General features: G+C 39.4%; 1 protein-coding gene and 1 non-coding gene across 2 annotated transcripts in view; both read left to right on the plus strand.

Annotated features, from left to right (window-relative positions):
• Positions 1-21005, plus strand: part of AUNIP (aurora kinase A and ninein interacting protein) — a 51083-nt gene that overhangs the window by 351 nt on the left and 29727 nt on the right. The window lies entirely within an intron of this gene.
• LOC111762329 (U6 spliceosomal RNA) lies at positions 4548-4653 on the plus strand. Its single transcript, XR_002795461.1, has one exon. It is a non-coding gene; the product is annotated as a U6 spliceosomal RNA (small nuclear RNA).

Here is a 21005-nt window from a genome sequence, read left to right on the forward strand (position 1 = left end):
AAGAAGGTTGAAACAGGGTTTGGGAAAGGTGGAGAGAAGATGGGGGTGGGAGGAAGGGATGGACTGTGGAGGAATATGGAGAAACTGGGATAGTACTTTTTCGAGGTATGGGAAGAAGGTGGAGAGAAAGTTTGTTCTGAGATTTGTTAATTGAGCGGACTCCTCAGGAGCTCTTAGTCCCTGCAGGAAGATACTAGAAGAGGCTGCAGGGAGATGTGTGAAGGGTACATATGCAAGTTTGGACAGTTCTGACGTTTATTAAGCATTTTTATGCTGGGCACCCAGCCAAGTATTTCAGATATGTTATCTCGTTTTGATACAATTCTGTTTGGTAGATACAGCATAATGAAACCCATTTTTTTTTTATATATATATATATGAAAAACAGGCTAAAAGAGGTTAGGCCACACAAGCAATAAGGGCAGGAGTTTACAGTCTTGGGGGAAGAAAAGAGATGTCAGATAATAACATTATTCAAGATGGACTGAGTGCTTACTATGTGACAGGCACTTTGCTGGGATAAGCCTTACCAATTGTAGGTTCTCACAAAAATTCAATGCAGAAGATACTGTCATTACCCCTGTTTTATAGATGAAATATGAGGCACAGAGGAAGAAATTTACTCAAGTAAGCAGGAGCTCAAGCCAGTCTGACTACTGCAAAGTCCACTGTTATTAACTATTAAAGGCAAAATCAATATATGTCCAGATGAGTGGTCTCAAGGAAAAAGTAATTTGGGAAGCCAGAAAGATTTCATTGATCTGCAGTTATCAAGGAAAACTTAATAAGTCGAAAGGGGGTTGAGATTTGAAGAATGTGTTAGGTCCGGATAGTTTGGGCAGAGTAGGGGAAGTCTATAAAGACCTGTAAGTAGCTACAACTTTGCTGAACAAAGTCAATTGAGATTTGTTAAAATAAAAAACATAACAAATGATCTCTTGGTTCTTTTAAAAACATTTTTTTAACTTAAAAAAGTTTAATTAAAAATGTTTTTGGAATAAATAATACATGCAGATGGTACATAATTTAAGAAGTTCAGGTTATGCAGTGAAACATTTCCTTTATATTCCTAATAATCTTTCCTCTTCCCTGAGGTCACAACTTTCTTGTGTATCCTTCCAGATATACTCTGTGCATCTACAAGAACGTGCACATCTTTATTATAAATGGTAGCATATGTAGTTTTGCACCTTGCCTTTTTCCACTTACTGCATCTTATGGATCATTTCATGTGCATTCATAAGAACTGCTTCATTCTTTTTAAAGGCTACATAGTATTTCATGATAAGCAATGGTATCCACTTTAATAGAATAGGGTGTGTGTATACACACATATATACATAAATATTTATTATATTTACCAGTCCCTCATTTTTGAAAAGCTGTCTCCAATCTTTTCTATTAAAAACACTTCAAAAATGAATAGAAAAGATGAAAGCACAACATAATGTTTGTAATTAGCAGTGCTATTATGTGGGTATGACAGTGGTTGAAAGGGAAAGTCTCAGGTCATGTGTATTACTAAAAGCAAAGCTAAAAAAATTGTAACATGGGACTCTATAGCATAGTAAAACCTTAGGTGAAATATGAATATGGGTAATATTGCACATATAAGACCTTTTCTTTAAAAATGAACAAATGCGTGTGATTGTTACAAGATATTAAGATCACACAAAAAACATGCTAAGTGAAAGAAAGCAGACACCAAATACTGTATATTGTATGATTCCACTTATAATAAAATGTAAATATAAATCAGTTTATAAAGAAGAAATTAGATTAGTGGTTATGTAAGGCTGGGGAAAGATAGAGGGGTTAAGAGTTGACTGCTAAGGGGTATGGAGTTTTTTTGGAGTAATTGTTAAAAATTTTTGTGGTGATGAATGCACACATTGTGACTATACTGAAAGCCATTGATTATACACTTTGGATAGATTGTATGGTATGTAAATATATCTCAATAAAACTGATTAAAAAATAGCAGGGTTGAAATTTATTGCAATTAGATGTGCAAACGTTGTAGCTATCCTTTAAAGAAAATAGATACACTCCCGGCTTGTGGCTTTTTGCTTGCTGTCTGCTCTCTGTGTCCATTCGCTATGTGTTCTTCTGTGTCTGTATTTATTTTTATTTATTCCCCACCCCCCTTGCAGCTTGCTTGTTGTATGCTCTCTGTGTCCATTCCCTGCATGCTCTTTTGTGTTTTTGCTTGTCTCCCTTTTGTTGTTGTTGTTGTGTCATCTTGCTGAGTTGGCTCTCCTCGGTGCTTGTGGGCGAGTCTGTCTTCACAAGGAGGCCCTGGGACTGAACCCAGGGCTTCCCATATGGTAGACGGGAGCCCAGCTGATGGAGCCACAGCTGCTTCCCAATAGATACATTTTTAATGTGTAAATTATATCTCAAAGTTGATTTAAGAAGAAAAAACAGTTCTGCAATGAAGAATTTTATATGCCCACCATTTTGTACATGTGAAAAAGTATCTGTTGGATGAATTACTTGAAGTGGAATCACTGGTTCAAATACTGAATTTGTTTTCTTTTTTTTAATTATTATAAAAGTAATACATGTTTGTAAAAAGAAAATCAAATAGTATAGAATTGTATTAAGTAAAAAAACAAAAGCTCGCACTGTTGGTAGCTGCTGTTTACAATTTGGTACCCTTCCAGATATTTTCTACCTGTGTATAAATATATATATTTTTTTCTCCCATGAATGGGATTATATCAAACATACTGTTCTGCCACTCATTTTTCACTAAATATATGATGAACAGTTTTCCATGAAAAACATATAGGTTTTAGTATTTTTTAAAAAGCCATTTTAATTTACATGATTTTAAAATACTGTGTTTTAACTTTGTTGTTTCTGTATTAAAACACAGAAATATTTCTGATAGGATTTTCTACACATTAAAGATATGAAAAGACTTAGTATGTGATTTGTATATTTGTTGTCTCTTAGGCATATTGTATTTAAAATATCATTATAATTAAAAAACTAATTTCTGTTTCTTCTCACCTGTAATGCAGTTTAGTGCTTTACCTTTGAAATTAGCAGAGAAGGAGAAATAGACATCGCTAAGAGATGGAAATGTTAGGATACCATTAATCTTGGCTGAGTTAACAGTGGTTTTTGGATCAGAGCTTGGACATTGATGACCTTGGAGACAATACTCAAGCCTCTCTGACATTTTGCAGTTTTGCTAACATTCTGTCAATTAGCAAGACCTTTGAACTCTGCTTTCAAATGTGTTCAGAATCTCATCATTTCCTACTACTCCACCACTACCACTGTGCAGCCAGAGTCAACCTTTGCTCACACTTAAGTTTAAAACCATCTGTGGTTTCCCATCTCCCAATAAAAAGCAAAATCTTTTTCTAAGGCCCACAAGGCATAATTTGGCTTTGCATGCCCTATTCCACCTTTTAGACCTCATTTACCCAACTTCACTCTGACTCACTCTGCTCTAGTCATATAGGCCTTCTTGCTTTGTTTCAAGTACACCCCTGCTTTGGGCTTTTGTACATCTCTGCTTGGAATACATAGGGATTAGAGAGCCTCATGGCTTTGCTCTTTTCATTTGTTCAGATATCAATTTATCAGTGAGTCCTTCCTTAACCACCTTTTATAAAATAGTAACCTTTCCTTTATGCCCTACTCTCCATACTCCCTAATTACCTTACTCTTGCTGTGATTTTCTCCATGGTACTCTTCACTGTTAGATATCCAGTATACTGTATTTTTACTTGTTCATTTATTTTCTGTATTCCCCTACTAGAATTAAGGCTTAATTAGGGAGTCTTTCAAATTGTCTGGCACATAGTAGGTACTCAGTAAATATTTGTTGAAAGTGCTCATGAATGAACTAATCTGTCTGGGCTTTGCTTTCGCTGTTTAGGGTCATAATTGCTTATTTTCATTTTCTCACTCAGAGGAGAAGGTGAGTGGGAGGATTTTGAGTTTTTTAGAGCAAAGATGGACTGGGGACTTCAGAAAAATGGCAGTTTAAGTGTGTACTTAACAAACTCCCCCCCCCCCCCCCATTTATTCAAATGATTAAAAAGAAACAAAAACAGAGAAGAAAAGTTTATTTTCACTGAAACTGAAAAGTTCTAATAAAATACTGATGTTCCAGGTAGCAGCACTATTCTGATCTGTACTCTTAAGACTGATTAGGGTCTATAAATGTAACTTAACAAATGTTTATCAATATGATCTTTATGAGGTGGCCTTTGTTTTGTAATGCTTTTTATTGTTTCATTTAACCTCAATAGTCTTGTGAGGGAAGTGGTATCCCATTTTACAGAAGAAGAAATTGAATTTCACATATTTAAATATTTGTTCAAGATCACATCGAATAATTGCAGGTCTAAGGTGTGATTCTAGGTCTTCTGACTCTCGATCAAATGTTTTGTTTTGTTTTGTTTTTTCTTTTTCTTTCTCCCAAAATGTATAAGGGGAGCGGATGCAGCTCAGTGGTTGAGCATCTGCTTCCCATGTATGAGATCCCAAGTTCAATCCCTGGTACCTACTTAAAAAAAAAAATTGTGCTCATTTTGGCAGCACATGTACTAAAATTGGAATGATACAGAGAATAATAGCATGGCCCTGGGCAAGAATGATACGGAAATTCGTGAAGCATTCCACTAAAAAAATGTGTAAGCTGTACTCAGCTGACAAAATGATGAATAAGATGATTTCAACTATTCCCTGCTGCCAGGGAATAAGTACACAAACTGTAATGCAAGACAGCCTGTAAGTGCCTTAGAAACATAAAAGTATTTTAGTGATTTAGAGGAAGAAGAGATTACAATTGCATTGTGGGTGGAGGACTGTGGTGGTCTTAAAATAGCTCCACAAATTCTTTGATACTCTGCTCTTTAAAAGATGGAGCCCAATTCCCATCCCCTTGAGCATGGGCTGTATTTAGTGACTAATGAACAGTATGTGGTGGAAGCGATAGTGTTAGAATACTTCAGCGGCTTCAGCAGCTTCAGCCTCATTCTGTCTTGGATCACTCTCTGGGGAAAGCCGGCTGTCATGTTGTGAGAACACTCAAGCAGCTCTACAGAGAGGTCCTAATGGCGAGGAAGCCTTTTGCTAAAGTTGTGTGAGTGAGCCATCTTGAAAGTGGTTACTGCAACCCCATACCCATTATGCATTAACTCCCCATTCCCGCTCCCCTTTGACCCTGGTAACCTGTATTTTGTGTTCAGTCTTAATGAATTTGCTTATTCTAGTTATTTCATGTGAGTGGGATCATATAATATCTGTCCCTTTGTGCCTGACTTATTTCACTCAACATGATATCGTCTAGGTTCATCCATGTTCCAGCATGTATCAGAATTTAATTTCTTTTTACAGCTGAATAATATTCTGTTTTGTATTTATCTCTTCATCTGTTGATGCTCATTTGTGTGACTTTCACCTGTTTGCTATTGTGAATAATGCTGCTATAAACATTGGTGTGCAGATATCTGAGTTGCCTCTTTCAGTTCTTTCGGGGATTGCTGGGTCATATGGTAATTCTATGTTTAACTTTTTGAGGAACTGCCAAACTGTTTTCCATAATAGCTGCATCATTTTACATTTTCTCATCAACAGTGTAGGAGAGTTCCTATTTTTCCACATTGTTATCAGCACTTGTTATGTTCTTTTATTTATTTATTTATTTATGCCATTATAGTGTTTATGATGTGGTACCTCATTGTGGTTTTGACTTGTATTTCCTTAATGGCACATGACATTCAGAATCTTTTTTCTGTGCTTATTGGACATTTGTATATCTTCTTTGGAGAAATGCCTATTCAAGACCTTTGCCCATTTTGTAATTGAGTTGTCTTTTTGTTCTCGAGTGGTAGGAGTTTTTTATGTATTCTGGACATTAAACCCTTGTTAGCTGTATGGTTTCCAAATATTTTCTCTCAATCTGTAGATTGCCTCTTCATTTTCTTGATAATGTTCTTCGATGCACAAAGATTTTTAATTTTGATGAAATTCAGTTTATTTATTTTTTGGTTGCTTATGCTTTTGGTGCCATATTTAAGACTCCATTACCTAGTACAAGGTACTGAACTTTTTCCCTTTTGTTTTCTTTTAAGAGTTTTATGGTTTTTGGGTTAATTTTTGTATATGATGTAAGGTAGGGGTCCACTTTCATTTTTTTGCTTATGGATATTTAGTTTTCCCAGTACCATTTGTTGACAATACTATTCCTTCCTCCGAGTGTACTTGGTACCTATGACAGTTTGAATTTGGTGGATCCCCAAAAGACATTATGTTTTTAAGCTAATCCATTTCTGTGGGTGTAAGACACTTTGAGTACTTTAGATTTTGTGAAGGTTGTGAGACCCTTTGGTTACATTAGATTCTGTGAAGGAACATTGATTAGAACACCTGATTAGATCTCTTTTGATGTACTACCTATGTCTGTGAAGTGTGACACAAGTTGGGTCTCCACCCTCTTGCTGAGTCTTATATAAATGGAGACACAGAGGAAGAGACATACATGTAAAAGGAGCTCTGCCATTTTGACCTGACCATATGAGAGAGACGACTTAAGTTCACTTACAGCTGCAGAAAGGCAGAGAAGCCTCAAGAGGTTAGGAGAGGTCCTGGAGTCTGGAATCAGCAGTATAGAGGAATGGAAAGAGGCCCCCAAGGGGCTGAACTTGAGGAACAGCTCAAGATTGAGGAGATGAGCCCTGCCATATATCTTATAGAGGCTGACTAATGAGGAAGCATCTCTGATGGTACCTTGATTTGGACATTTCATGGCCTCGGAACTGTAAGCTTTTACCCTAAATAAAATTCCCGTTATAAAAACCAACTCATTTCTGGTACTTGCATCGGCAATCCTGTGGCAAACTAAGACAGTACCCTTGTCAAAAATCATTTGGCCAGTGGAGCAGATGTATCTCAGTGGTTGAGTGCCTGCTTTGCACATATGAGCTTCCCGGTTCAATCCCTGGTATCTCCTAAAAAAATGAATTGACCATAGATGTGTGGGTTTATTTTTGAACTATCAATTCTTTTTTTTTTTTTTTAAAGATTTATTTTTTATTTATTTCTCTCCCCTTCCCCCGCCCCCCACTTGTCTGCTCTCTTTGTCCATTCTCTGTGTGTTTTTTCTGTGTCCGCTTGTATTCTTGTCAGTGGCACCCGGAATCTGTGTCTTGTTTTGTTCCGTCATCTTGCTATGTCAGCTCTCCATGTGTGCAGCGCCATTCCTGGGCAGCTCTCCTTACAGGGCACACTCCTTGCGTGTGGGGCTCCCCTACACGGGGGACACCCCTGCATGGCAGGGCACTCCTTGTGTGCTTCAGCACTGCACATGGGCCAGCTCATTACATGGGTCAGGAGGTCCTGGGTTTGAACCTTGGACCTCCCATGTTGTAGGTGGACGCCCTGTCTGTTGGGTCAAATCTGCTTCCCTGAATATCAATTCTATTCCAATTGTCTGTAAGTCTGGCATTATGTTAGTACCATACTGTTGTTGTTGTTGTTTTTTTTTAGATTTATTTTATTTATTTCTCTCCCCTTCCCCTCTTCCCCAATGTTGTCTGCTCTCTGTGTGTTCTTCTTTGTCCACTTGCATTCTTGTCAGGTGGCACTGGGAATCTGTATATCTCTTTGCTGTGTCATCTTGCTGCGTTAGCTCTGTGTGTGTGTGCGGCGCTACTCCTGGGTGGGCTGTGCTTTTTTTGCGTGGGGTGGCTCTCTTTGTGGGGCACCCCTGTGTGGCTCGGCATTCCTTGGCGCGCGGCAGCACTGTGTGTGGGCCAGCTCACCACATGGGCCAGGAGGTCCTGGGTATCTAACCTTGGACCTCTTTTATGGTAGACGGACACTGTTATCAGTTGAGCCACATCTGCTTTCCAGCCAGTACTATACTGTTTCGATTACTATCATTTTATAATATAATATGAAATTGGGAAGTGTGAGCCCTCCAATCTTGTTCTTTTTCAAGATTGTTTTGGCTATTTGAGGCCCCTTGCAGTCTCATAAATTTGAGGATTGGTTTTTCCATTTCTTCAGAAAAGGCTGCTGGAATTTTAATATGGATTGTATTGAATTTGTATATTGTTGAGTAGCATTGTCATATTAACAATGTTAACTCTTCCATTCTATGAACATGGAATGTCTTACCCTTTATTTAGGTCTGTTTTTAACTTCTTTCTGTGGTGTTTTTGTTTTAATTTGTCTTTTGTGTGTGTGTGTGTTTGTTTTCTTCTGCAGTGTTTTATAGTTTTTAGTGTACAAGTCTTTTGTATCTTTAGTCAAATAGTCAAATTTATTCCTAGATATTTTGCTCTTTTAGTGCAACTGTAAGTAGAATTATTTTCTTGATTTCCTCTTTGGATTGTTCATTGCTAGTATATAGGAACACAATTTTTTTTTTTTTTTTAAAAGGAGGTACTAGGGATTGAACCCAGGACCTTGTACATGTGAAGCAGGCACTCAACTACCTGAGCTATGTCTGCTCCCCACAGTTCTTTTTTGTGTATTGATCTCGTACCCTACCATTTTGCTGAATCCATTTATTAGCTCTAATGGTTTTCCAGTAGATTCTTTGGGTTTTCTATTGATAAGATCATGTCATCTGCAAATATAAATAGTTTTACATCATCCTTTCCAATCTGGATACCTTTTATTTCTCTAAGAACTTCCAGTGCATGGGAAGTGGATTGACTCAACTGACAGAGCGTCTGCCTACCACATGGGAGGTCCAGGGTTCAAACCCAGGGCTTTCTGACCTGTGTGGTGAGTTGGCTCATGTGCAGTGCTGATGTGTGCAAGGAGTGCCGTGCCACGCAGGTGCGCCCTGTAAGGAGAGCTGCCTTGCATGAAAAAATAAGTGCAGCCTGCCCAGGAGTGGTGCCGCACACACAGAGAGCTGACTCAATAAAAAGAGACACAGATTCCCAGTGCCGCTTACAAGAATGCAAGAGGGCATGGAAGAACACACAGCGAATGGATACAGAGAGCAGACAATGGTGAGGGGGAAGGGAAGAGAAAAAAAATCTTAAAAAAAAAAAAAGAACTTCCAGTGCAAATTTGAATAGCTGTGGTGGGAGTGGGTAGGATTGTCTTGTTGCTGGTCTTGAGGGGGGAGCTTTAAGGCTCACCATTGATTGTGATATTAGCGGTGGGTTTTTCATAGATGGCCTTTATCATATTGAGAAGGTTCCTTTCTCTTCCTACTTTTCTGAGTATTTTTATTAAGAAAGAGGGCTAAATTTTGTGGAATGCCTTTTTAGCATCTATTGATATAATCACTTGTTTTTTCCCCTTTATTCTATTTATGTAGTGTATTACATTGATTTTTGTATGTCGAACCATCCTTGCATTCATGGAATGATTCCCACTTGGTCATGGTATAGAATCTTTTAAGTTAGTCATTGGATTCAGCTTGCTATTATTTTTTTAAAAGTTTTTTTTTTTTTAGTTCTATATTCTTAAGGAAAATTGGTCTGTAGCTTTATTTTCTTGTGATGTGTTTACCAGGGTTTGGTATCATAATAATGCTGGCTTCATGGAATGAATTAGGAAATACTGCTTCCTCTTAAATTCTTTGGGAGAGTTTGAGAAGGATTGGCATTAATCTTTCTTTAAATGTTTGGTAGAATTCACTAGTGAAGCCTTCTGGTCCTGGACTTTTCTTTGGTGGAAGGTTTTTGATTATTGTTTTGATCTCTGCACTTGTTAAAGTTTTATTAATGTTTTCTATTTTTTCTTGAGTCAGTTTGGATAATTAATGTTTTCTAGGAATTTTTCCATTTTTTTCTGGATTATTGATTATCTGGTTTGTTGGTATACAGATATAGTATTCTCTTATAATCCTTAGTATTTTTGTAAGGTCTGTAGTGAACTCAACATTTTCCTTTCTGATTTTAATTATTTGCATCTTTTCTTTTTTTTTTCCTTTGTCAATCTAGTTAAAGTTTTGTCAGTTTTATTGATTTTTTTCCCCAAATAGTTAACTCTTTGTTTTCCTTATTCTCCCAATTGTTTTTATGTTCTCTATTTCATTTATTGACACTCTAATCTTCCTTTCATCTGCTAACTTTGGGTTTACACTGCTCTTGTTTTACTAGTTCTTCAAGATGTAAAGTTAGGTTATTAATCTTAGATCTTTCCTTTTTTTTTTTTAGTTATAAGCATTCATAGCTTTTATTTTCCTTCTGAGTACTGCCTTCGCCACATCCTGTGAGTTTTATTTTCATTTTTTTCTAACTATTTTCTAATTTCCCTATAATTTCTTCTTTAACCCATTGGTTAATTTCCACATATTTATAACTTTTCTAGTTTTCCTTTTGTTTTTGATTTTCTTTTTTTTTTTTTTAAATTAAAATTATTTATTTTTACGAATTACATTAAAAAAATACGAGGTCCCAATCAACCCCACCGCCCCCACCCCCCACTCCCCCCACAGCAACACTCTCTCCCATCATCGTGAGACATCCATTGCACCCAGTAAGTACATCTCTGAACATCACTGCACCCCATAGTCAATGGTCCACATCATAGCCCACACTCTCCCCCGTTCCATCCAGTGGGCCCTGGGGGGGTCTACAATGTCCTGTAATTGTCCGTGAAGCACCACCCAGGACAACTCCACGTCCCGAAAATGCCTCCACATCTCATCTCTTCTTCCCATTCCCCAAACCCAGCAGCCACCATGGCTACCCTTCCCACACCCATTCCACATTTTCTCTGTGGACATTGGATTGGTTGTGTCCATTGCACATCTATGTCAAGTGGGGGCTTAGATTCCACATGGATACTGGATGCACTCCTCCTGCTTTCAGTTGTAGACACTCTAGGCTCCATGGTGTGGTGGTTGACCTTCTTCAACTCCATGTTAGCTGAGTGGGGTCAGTCCAATAAATCAAAGTGTAGGAGCTGAAGTGTGTTGAGGCTCTGGGCCTGGGTGTCTTATTATCAGTCCAGAGATTCAAATCCCCTAAATATATCTTAAACCCCAGCACCAACTACAATTCCAATAAAGTAGCATGCAAGTCTTGTAGGAAGAGATCCCCTCCGAGTTCAATTCCATCATGTAGAAACACCAGCTCCAAAGAAGGGCCATCTGCCATGGCAGTGAACCCCATCTGCCATGACCATAGAACCCGTGGGTCTCTTTATCCCTCAGAAGAACCAATACCTGGGGTTGTATCTACTTTATCTGTCTCTTAGACTCTGCTCAGTTGTGCATAAGGGCATTCCTTCTGACAACCTCCAGACTCTTTTTTAGAGACTCATAGCCTTATAATCTCATTTCTCCTTTCCATTTCCCCTTTATATTAGGTCAAACAGCATTTTGAAGTCATGTTATTATATGTAGACAGGGATATTCTGCTGATCCGTATTGAACCTTTAATTCAAGGTCATTTTCTAGTTGCATCTTCGTTTTTGATTTCTAACCTCAGTCTGTTGTGGTTACAAAGATAACTTTTTATGATTTCAATATTTTTGAATTTATTGTGACTTTTTGTGCTTTAACATATATGGTCTATCCTAGAGAATGATCTGTGTGTACTTGAAGAAAAGAATGTGTATTTTGCTGTTGTTGGGTGAAGTGTTCTATATATGTCTGTTAAATCTAGTTGGTTTATAGTGTTGTTCAGGTCCTCTATTTCCTTGTTGATCTGTTTAGATGTTCTATCCAGTTCTGAAAGTGGTGTTTTGAAATTTCCAGCTATTACTGTAGAAAGGTCTGTTAGACACAGAGCCTGCTCTTTTGTTTACTACGGGTGAAAAAAATTTTTTTTTTTCATTCTTTCACTTAATCTTTTTGTAACTATGGATCTAAGGTGGGTCTCTTGTAAACAGGAAATGGTTGGGTCATATTTCTTTATCCATTCTGCTAATCTCTGCCTTCTGATTGGAAAGTTTAAACCTTTTGCATAAGGGAATTAAGGAAGATACAAGATTACTTATCTGTTTTGCTCATTGTTTTTTGTAAGTCTTATCTCTTTTTTGCTCCTCCTTTCCTCCATTACTACTTTCCTTTTTTCTTTAGATGTTATTTAATAATGAGTCATTTTGATTCACTTATCTTTCCTTTTGTGTGGATTGTTTAAGTTTCTTTATGATTACCATAAAAATTTACATTTGCATTTTAAATCTATTACAATTTGGTTTGTGATGATTCTAACTTGTCTTCACTAGCCTGTGCATACACAGTTGTCCATATACTTCCATCCTTTTTATGTTCTTTACACAAATTATATCTTTATGCATTGTGTGCCTAGTAATAAAAGATTTAGACTTGTTTTTTATGCTTTTTTTTTAATTGGCAAAAAATTTTTTTATTTTCCTTTAAAATAAAATGTATAACCAAAAGAGTTTAGGAAGTGGGGCAGCAGGGAGGATGAGGAGACAGCATTTGGGGGTAGGAAACTGTTCCTCTCCCCCCTCCATTCCCACATGTTAGTGAAGAGAGCGATTTCAGAAAGAAAAGGAAATGTATGCTGTGCCAGGTGATTTTTCTGGAGCTGGTCATCCTTGGTATAGGATACCACTTCCATCACATAATATCAGAACTGTCTGATGAGCAGACTCTTAGAAATCATATAGCCCATCCCCACCCCCCACTGTACAAATGGACACACTGAGATTCAGATAGGAAAGAGTGCCCAAGGACACATACCAAATCAAAGAGGTGAAGTTAGGACTGGAACATCTGGCCCTGGATGTGCACAGTAGATCTTAAGATAGGTTAAGTCAAGGGAATGACCCCATGGAGAGAAAAGGTTTTCTGGTAGCAGCTCCTGCTCAGTGGTCCTGAATTTCAGTGAAAGGTGACTATGTAAAGACCAAGAACTTGGTGGTGGTTATGAACCTCAGGAGTTTTTTGTTTTGTTTTAGCACCAGATGGTGTAGCTCTCCTGTCAACCCTGCTTCCTGGGGCCTCTCAGGCAGGGGTGATGCTGCTGGAAGGCCCCTGTAGTCATGTGGGATGTGGGGGACAGAAGCCAGCAGAGCTGGGTAAAGCCTTGTCCTATCCCGCCCATCCCCTCCTCCCCTGGCTTCAGTGGGGCCCAGAGAGGACACCAGGTGGGCAATAGGTGGCCTCCTCCCAAGCAAGAGAGGGGTTTAGAATCACTTTTCCTCGGGCTGGGAGGTAATGAGCAGCTCCTTGTTGCCAAAGTCCTACCAGGCTGTCATGTGGAATGCCATCTTGATAAGGACAACAGTGTACTCCAGGATGGCAAAGATGGTATACACTCCAGCCTCACAATAGACAACCAGCACTGTGAGGAAGGAGATGAAGTTGATGAAGAGTCTGTTTCCACCTGTAGGACTTTCGATCTGTGTGCCTCTTTGTTAATCACCAGAGAGTGCAGATGAGGAGCATGTGACTGAGGGATGTAATCATGAACACAATGAAAACATTTTCATGGATGATCAGGCAACAGTGGCAAGGAGGCTGTGCCTGCACAGGCCGGGAGCTGGGGTGGGGAGGAGTGGGAACGCAGGGGGATCCCTGGTGGGGCCCAACTGAGTGGCTGGGGCTTTTTATGCATTTGTATGCCTTATGAGAAGTAAAAGCATTACAAACCAAAAACACAATAGTATTGGATTTTATATTTAACCATGTTACTTTATTATATCAGAAATATTTGTTTCCTCATCTAGCATTTAGATACTGTCTAGTGTTCTTTCCTTTCAATATGGAGAACTCCTTTTATCATATCTGGTAAAGCAGGTCTAGTGGTAATGAACTCCCTTAGATTTTGTTTTCTGGAAATGTCTTAATTTTTCCCTTATTTTTGAAGGGTAACCTTGCTGGCTATTTTATTTCTCAGATAAAAGTTTTTTTCTTTCAGCACTTTAAATATGTATTGCCACTTCCTTCTGGCTCCATGGTTTCTGTTAAGAAATTTGATGTTAATCTTATGAGGGATCCCTTATATGTGACACATTGTGTTTCTCTTGCTATTTTTAAGATTCTGTCTTTGAAATTGGCATAGGACAAATTTGATCAACATGTGTCTCACTGTAAATCTGTTTGGATTCATTCTGCTTGCTATTTGTTGAGATCTTGGATTTGTATATTCATATCTTTCATCAGATTTGGGAAGTTTTCTGCCACTATTTCCTTTTTGTTTTTAAGATTTATTTGTTTATTTTTAAATTTTATTCCCCCATCCTGTTTCCCCTGTCGTCTGCTCTCTGTGTCCATTTGCTCTGTGTTCTTCTGTGTCTGCTTGTATTCTCTCATTAGGTGGCTCTGGGAACTGATCCTGGAACCTTCTGGCGTGGGAGAGAGGCAATTACTCTCTTGCGCCACATTGGCTTCCTGTTATGCTACATCTTATTTTCTCTCCTCTGTGTCTCTTGTTGCATCTTCTTGCTGCACCAGCTTTCTTTATTGGCTGGCACTCTGTGCAGGGTGGCATTCGCACGTGGGGCGGCACTCCTATGTGGGACCACATTCCCACTTGGGCCGGCACTCCACGTGGACCAGCTCACCACCTGGGCCAACTTGCCCTCATCAGCAGACCCTGGGCATTGAACCTGGGACCTCCTGTATGGTAGACAGGTGCCCAATTGGTTGAGCCACATCTGTTTCCCTGCCATTATTTCTTAAAATATTTTTTCTGGTTCTCCTTTTGGAACTCCTCTAATGTGTATATTGGTACACTTGATGTCTCACGGGCTTTCTCAGGTTCTGTTTTTTTTGTGTGTGTGTGTAATCTTCAACCTGGACCATTTCAGTTGTTTTGTCTCGGAGTTCTCTGATTCTTTTTTTTAAAGATTTATTCACCTGCCCCCCAGTTGTCTGCTCTCTGTGTCCCTTTGCTGTGTGTTCTTCTGTGACCGCTTCTATCCTTATAAGCGGCACTGGGAATCTGCGTTTCTTTTTGTTGTGTCATCTTGTGTCAGCTCTCCATGTGCGCAGCCCCATTCTTGGGCAGGCTGCACTTTCTTTCGCCCTGGGTAGCTCTCCCTACAGGGCACACTCCTTGCGTGTGGGACTCCTGTATGCAGGGGACACCCCTGTGTGGCACGGCACTCCTTGTGTGCATCAACACTGCGCATGGGCCAGCTCCACACGGGTCAAGGAGGCCCGGGGTTTGAACTGCGGACCTCCCATGTGGTAGGTGGATGCTCTATCCTTTGGGCCAAGTCTTCTTCCCTCTGATTCTTTCTTTTACCTTTTCCAGTCTGCTCTAAAATTCTGTTGAATTTTTCAGTTTTCTTTATTGTATTTTTTCCATTTGGTTCTTTGTAATTTATATCTCATCATTGAAATTCTTTCTTTGTTCATATATTGTTTTCCTGATTTCTTTTACTTCTTTGTCCGTGTTTTCCTTTAGTTCAATGATCATATTTTTGAGAGTTGTTCTGAGATCTTTCATTAGTAATTCCAGAGACTGTGCTTCCTCCAGAATATTTTCTGTCAAATTATTTTTCCTATAACTGAGTCATACTTTCTTTTGTCCTTATATGTTTTGTAAGTTTTTGTTGAAGAATAGACATTCTGAGTATCATGCTGTGGTCAGCCTGGAAATCTAGTACTCTCATTCTTTAGACTACTAGACAAAGAACAAAGGGTTAAAAAAAAAATGAAGGGGGACTATATTAGTCAGCCAAAGGGGTACTGATGAAAAATACCAGAAAGGAGTTGGTTCCTATAAAGGGTATTTATTTGGGGTAGGAGCTTACAGATACCAGGCCAGAAAGCATAAGTTACTTCCCTCAACTAAGTCTATTTCCATGTGTTGGAGCAAGATGGCTTGCCACGGCTGCCCTGCCAGGGTTCCTATCTTCCCAGTCTTGTTTTTCTATGGACTCAGATCCTCTGTTTTCTCCACAAGGGCAGCTGTAGACTATCAGGCAAATGGCTTGTCTCCCTGGGGTTTCTGCCATGTCTAAGGAGCCATCTCTATTCTTCTGTGTTCTCCTCGCTCAGATCCTCTCTTCCTGGGGCTTGCTTAAGGCTTCAGCATCAACTCAAGCCTCAAAACTCCAACATCAGAAAACCCTCAACTCTGTCCTTTGCCTTGCCTTTTATGTCACTAGATAAATGCAAATCAAAACTGCAATGAAATACTACCTGACGTCTACTAGGATGGCTGTCATCAAAAAGACAGACAATAACAAGTGCTGCCAGGCAAATGGAGAACTTGGAACCCTCATACATTGTTGGTGGGAATGTATAATGATACATACATACTGGAAAACATTTCCTCAGAATGTTAAACATAGAAAAATTACCATATGTATTAGTCAGGCAAAGGGGTGCTGATGCAAAATAACAGAAATTGGTTGGTTCTTACAAAGGATATTTATTTGGGGTAGGAGCTTACAGATACCAGGCCATAAAGCATAAGTTACTTCTCTCACCAAAGTCTGTTTTTACATGTTGGAGCAAGATGGCTGCCGATGTTTGTGAGGGTTCAGGCTTCTGGGTTCCTCCCTTTCTCAGCTTCTCTCTGGATTCAGGGTTCCTCTCTTCCCAGGGCTCACTTCTTCTGGGCTCAGGGTTTTTCTGTTCCTGGGGCTTTCTTCTCTTTCCTCTGTGAGCTTACTTCCTGGGTCTCCAGCTTAAGGATTCAGCACCAAACTCCAACATCAAAAACCCTCAACTCGGCCCTTTGCCATGCCTTTTATCTGTGAGTCCCCACCCACCAAGGGACTCAATGCCCTAATGACTTGGCCCAGTCAAAACCCTAATTATAACTTAATCATGCCCAGGTACAGATCAGATTACAATCATAATCCAGTATCTATTTTTGGAATTCATAACCATATCAAACTGTTACACTCTACTCTCTGAATTCCAAAAAGACATTCCAATGTTTGAAAAAACCTTAAATCAGTAACAATGCAAATACTAAATCATATAACAATCAATTTAAAGAGATACAGTTTGTCATGGGGCAAAGTCCTGTCTGCTATAGACCTCTGAAACTTAGAAAACAATTTATCTGTCTCCAATAAAAAAATGGACAGATGAAGAATAAACATTTTCTTTACAATAAGGAGAAATTGGAAGGGAAACATGAGTCATGGGTCCTCTACAGTTCAGTAAACCTGCAGGGCATCTTCCATTAGATTCAATCTGAGAGTCATTCTTAAGATGATGGTTTCTTCTCCTTGGTGCCTTATGGGAACCTACCTTTTCCACATGTTTGCCCAGTGGCCATTTTCTTGGTTCCACCCTCATCAAGCATCTGGGTGTTGACCAAGCTCCAGACCTCACCTCTGAGAGCATTGGGGTGATTGCCACAACTTACCCAATCTTTGGGTTCGAGTCTTAACCCCCCTAGTACAGTGACATGAAGACAACATTCCCCCTAACCTTTGGCAAACAGGCTCAACCCACTCAGAGCAATGAGTTGACCACCTGGCCTTCCCTAACCTTTGGCAAACAGATGGGCTAAACCCTCTCAGAGCAATGAGTTGACCCCCTGGCCTTCCCTAATCCATGGGGGGCAGGTCCACCTCTCAGACCTGTGGAGTGCTGACCTTAACTGCCATATCCTTGGGGAATGTCATCCACCCTCTTCAACTGTTGGTGCAAACTCACCCTCATTGTACACATAGGTGGGGTCCTCTCTTGGCTGAAAGTGATGTCTTAATTCCAGATCTCAGCTTCCATGGATTTCCTCTTACGGCTGTTTATCCTTCAGTCTCTCCTTTTAGTCCAAGCTGACAGTGGTTTTATTCGTACAACTCTCTCAAAACCTTTGTTGGTTTAGCATGCAAGAAGCAGGGGTCCAAGCATCAGACAGTAAGACTTTCCACAAGTCTTTCTGAGATAACTGCATTTTCAGTCCTGATTTACAAGTTCCAAGTTTAGTTAAGTCCTCCAATGAGGTACTTTCTTCTGGGAGCTTGATTTCCAGAGGCTTGCAATTTCCCGAATTAGTTTCTGTTTTCTTTGTGCCTGACAGTTCAGTCCTCAGTATATCTCTCTCTTTCAGCATTTTGCTATAAGCTACACGCACAAGCCAAACCGCATTCTCCAGGTTTACTTTGGAAATTTCTTCAGCTAAATGCCCAGGCTCGCCATTTGCAAATTCTGCCTTCCATAAAACACCAGGAGTTAATCTTTGCTAAGTTCTCTGCGACTTTAAAAAATGGATTGCCTTTCCTCCAGTTTCCAATAATAGTTTCATCGTTTACTTCTAAGGCATCATAAAAAGTCTCTTTAGCATCCATATTGCGTATATCAACAGTCTCTTCAAAACAATCTAGGCCTTTTCCATCAAGCATCTCACAATTCCTTCAAAAAATATCCCTTACCCATTTATAAAACTGTTCCAGCATTTCAGTAACTGCCAAAGCACTTCCCCACTCCTTGGTACCAAATTCAGTTAGCCAAAGGGGTGCTAATGTAAAATAACAGAAACTGGTTGGCTTTTATAAAGGGTATTTATTTGGGATAGGTGCTTACAGATATCAGGCCTTAAAGCATAAGTTACTTCCCTCACCAAAGTCTATTTTCACGTGTTGGAGCAAGATGGCTATCAGCATCTGTGAGGGTTCAGGCTTCCTGGTGATCTAATCAAAGATGATCTAACCAAAAGATCCCTTAACTCAGGGGTTCTTAACCTTTTTTGTTCCACAGACCCCTTTGCCAGTCAGGTGAAAACCACAGATCCTTCTCAGAATGTAGCACCAGATAGTTTTATGACACTCAACATTGGCATGTCTTTAAATTAAATTTTAGAATTATTCAAAATTACGTTTTACAACTTTCCCATAATTTCAATACCGATAACCTAATACGGCCCAACATCTGTTCAAATGGTCATTTTCGGCAAACATTTAGAAATTCAAGTTTTCCCACTGCATCAGAAAACCATCTCCACCATCTTACTAACCTTTTTGCAGGCATTTATCCACTGCACTCAGAACATGCTACATCAAAATAAAAATCATCCTAAATCCACACTATATTGTGTATTATTTAAGAAATATATGCAAAATACCAGAAATTGGTTGGTTCTTACAAAGGGTATTGATTTGGGGTAGGAACTTACAGATACCAGGCCATAAAGCATAAGTTACTTCTCTCAATAAAGTCTATTTTTACTTGTTGGAGCAAGATGGCTGCTGACATCTGTGAGGGATCAGGCTTCCTGGGTTCCTCCCTTCCTCAGGCTTCTTTCTGGCTTCAGGGCTCCTCTCTTCTTGGGGTTTGCGTCTCTTTCCTCTGTGAACTTACTTCCCGGGGCTCAAGCTTAAGGCTTCAGCATCAAACTCCAACATCAAAAACCCTCAACTCTGTCCTTTGCCATGCCTTTTATCTGTGAGTCCCCACCCCTTAGTGCCCTAATGAAATGGCCAGTCAAAACCCTAATCATAATTTAATCATGCCCAGGTACAGACTAGATTACAAACATAATCCAATATCTATTTTTGGAATTCATAACCATATGAAACTGCTACACCATATGACCCAGTTGTTGTTCTCATAGGTATATATATAATATACCCAAGATTAATAATACATGTCCATACAAAAGTTTGTGCACCAATGTTCATTGCAGTAGAAGTTAAAGGTTATTTTTGGTGGTTTATTGGTCTCTTTTCCCATTTTATTTGCTGAAGAAATTGTATTGTTTGTTTAAATATGATTTTTTAACTATGATTTTGGTGCAGGAATTTGCATTCCTTGCTACCCCCTTTCCCCAAAGGCTCTTTATATCTTCTCTTCAATTCTGATAACATTTGGTTTCTTAGTAGAGTATGATTCTAGATTAAAAAAATTAAAATATGGCTTGAAATGGTGCTTTGAAATTGGGAAACAGGTACAGTATAGGCTGATTGTATATAAATATGGCAGTACTTCGATTAAGAAAACTGACACCTACCAGGGAGACTCAGGGATTTGTTTCAGGTTGGGGATTTCTCCTCCATTGCATTTTGGTTGAGACGTCTTTTGTCCTAAGTGAGCAAATTGCTTTTCTTTCTCTCATGGGACGGTCATCTATTGAGAGGGCTATATGTGGCCATTGCTGCACTGAAGGTAGTTAAAATCAGGCAAGGTTTAAGCAGATCTTCAATAAATAGCCCTTATTAGGGCAAAAACTGATGGTAAATGCATGAAAAAGATTTTACAAGAATAACCCCTGACATGCATGACAAGTGAGAAAATCTTATTACTAAGAACACTTTTCTGAGATTTAGTATTGGTGGCTATAGACATAATCAGTTTTCCAAATCAGGAGTGTTTTTATCAAAAAGAAAACACTTTTCTGTTTTCTTATCCCTGTTGAGTTTTCATTAGGTTTAGATGGAAAGCCAGTGCCAGGTGGTGTAGTAGTCAGCCAAAGGGGTGCTGATGCAAAATACCAGAAATTGTTTTTGTTTTTGTTTTTAAAGATTTATTTATTTATTTACTTTCCCCCCTCCCCTCCTCCCACCCTGGTATTTTTGCTGTCTGTGTTGTCTTCTTTTCTCATTCTCTCTCCTCCAGGATTGAATCCCGGAGATCTCTGATGTGGAGAGAGGTTCCCTGTCAATTGCGTCACCTTAGTTCCTGGTCTCTGCTGCACTTCACCTTGAATCTCCCCTTGTCCCTCTTTTGTTGTGTCATCATCTTGATGCATGGATCACTTGTGTGGGCACTGGCTTACCATGTGGGCAATCATACTCAGCATGCGGGCACTCACATGGACACTGGCTCACCGCACGGGCACACTTTTCTCTTCTTTTTTTTTTCCCACCAGGATGCCCCAGGGATCAAACCCAGGTCCTCCCATATGGTAGGCGGAAGCTCTATCACTTGAGCCACATCCACCTCCCTTGGTTGGTTTTTATAAAGGGTATTTATTTGGGGTAGGAGCTTACAGATAACAGGTGGTAAAGCATAAGTTACTTCCCTCACCATAGTCTATTTTCACTTGTTGGAGCAAGATGGCTGCCGATGTGTGCAAGGGTTCGAGCTTCCTGGGTTCGTCTGTTCCCAGGACTGGCTTCTTTCTAGGTTTAGGGTTCCTATCTTCCCGGTGCTCCAGCTTAAGGCTTCAGCATCAAAC

Source organism: Dasypus novemcinctus, chromosome 9, assembly GCF_030445035.2.
Source record: "Dasypus novemcinctus isolate mDasNov1 chromosome 9, mDasNov1.1.hap2, whole genome shotgun sequence".
In the NCBI taxonomy this organism is placed as follows: Eukaryota; Metazoa; Chordata; class Mammalia; order Cingulata; family Dasypodidae; genus Dasypus; species Dasypus novemcinctus.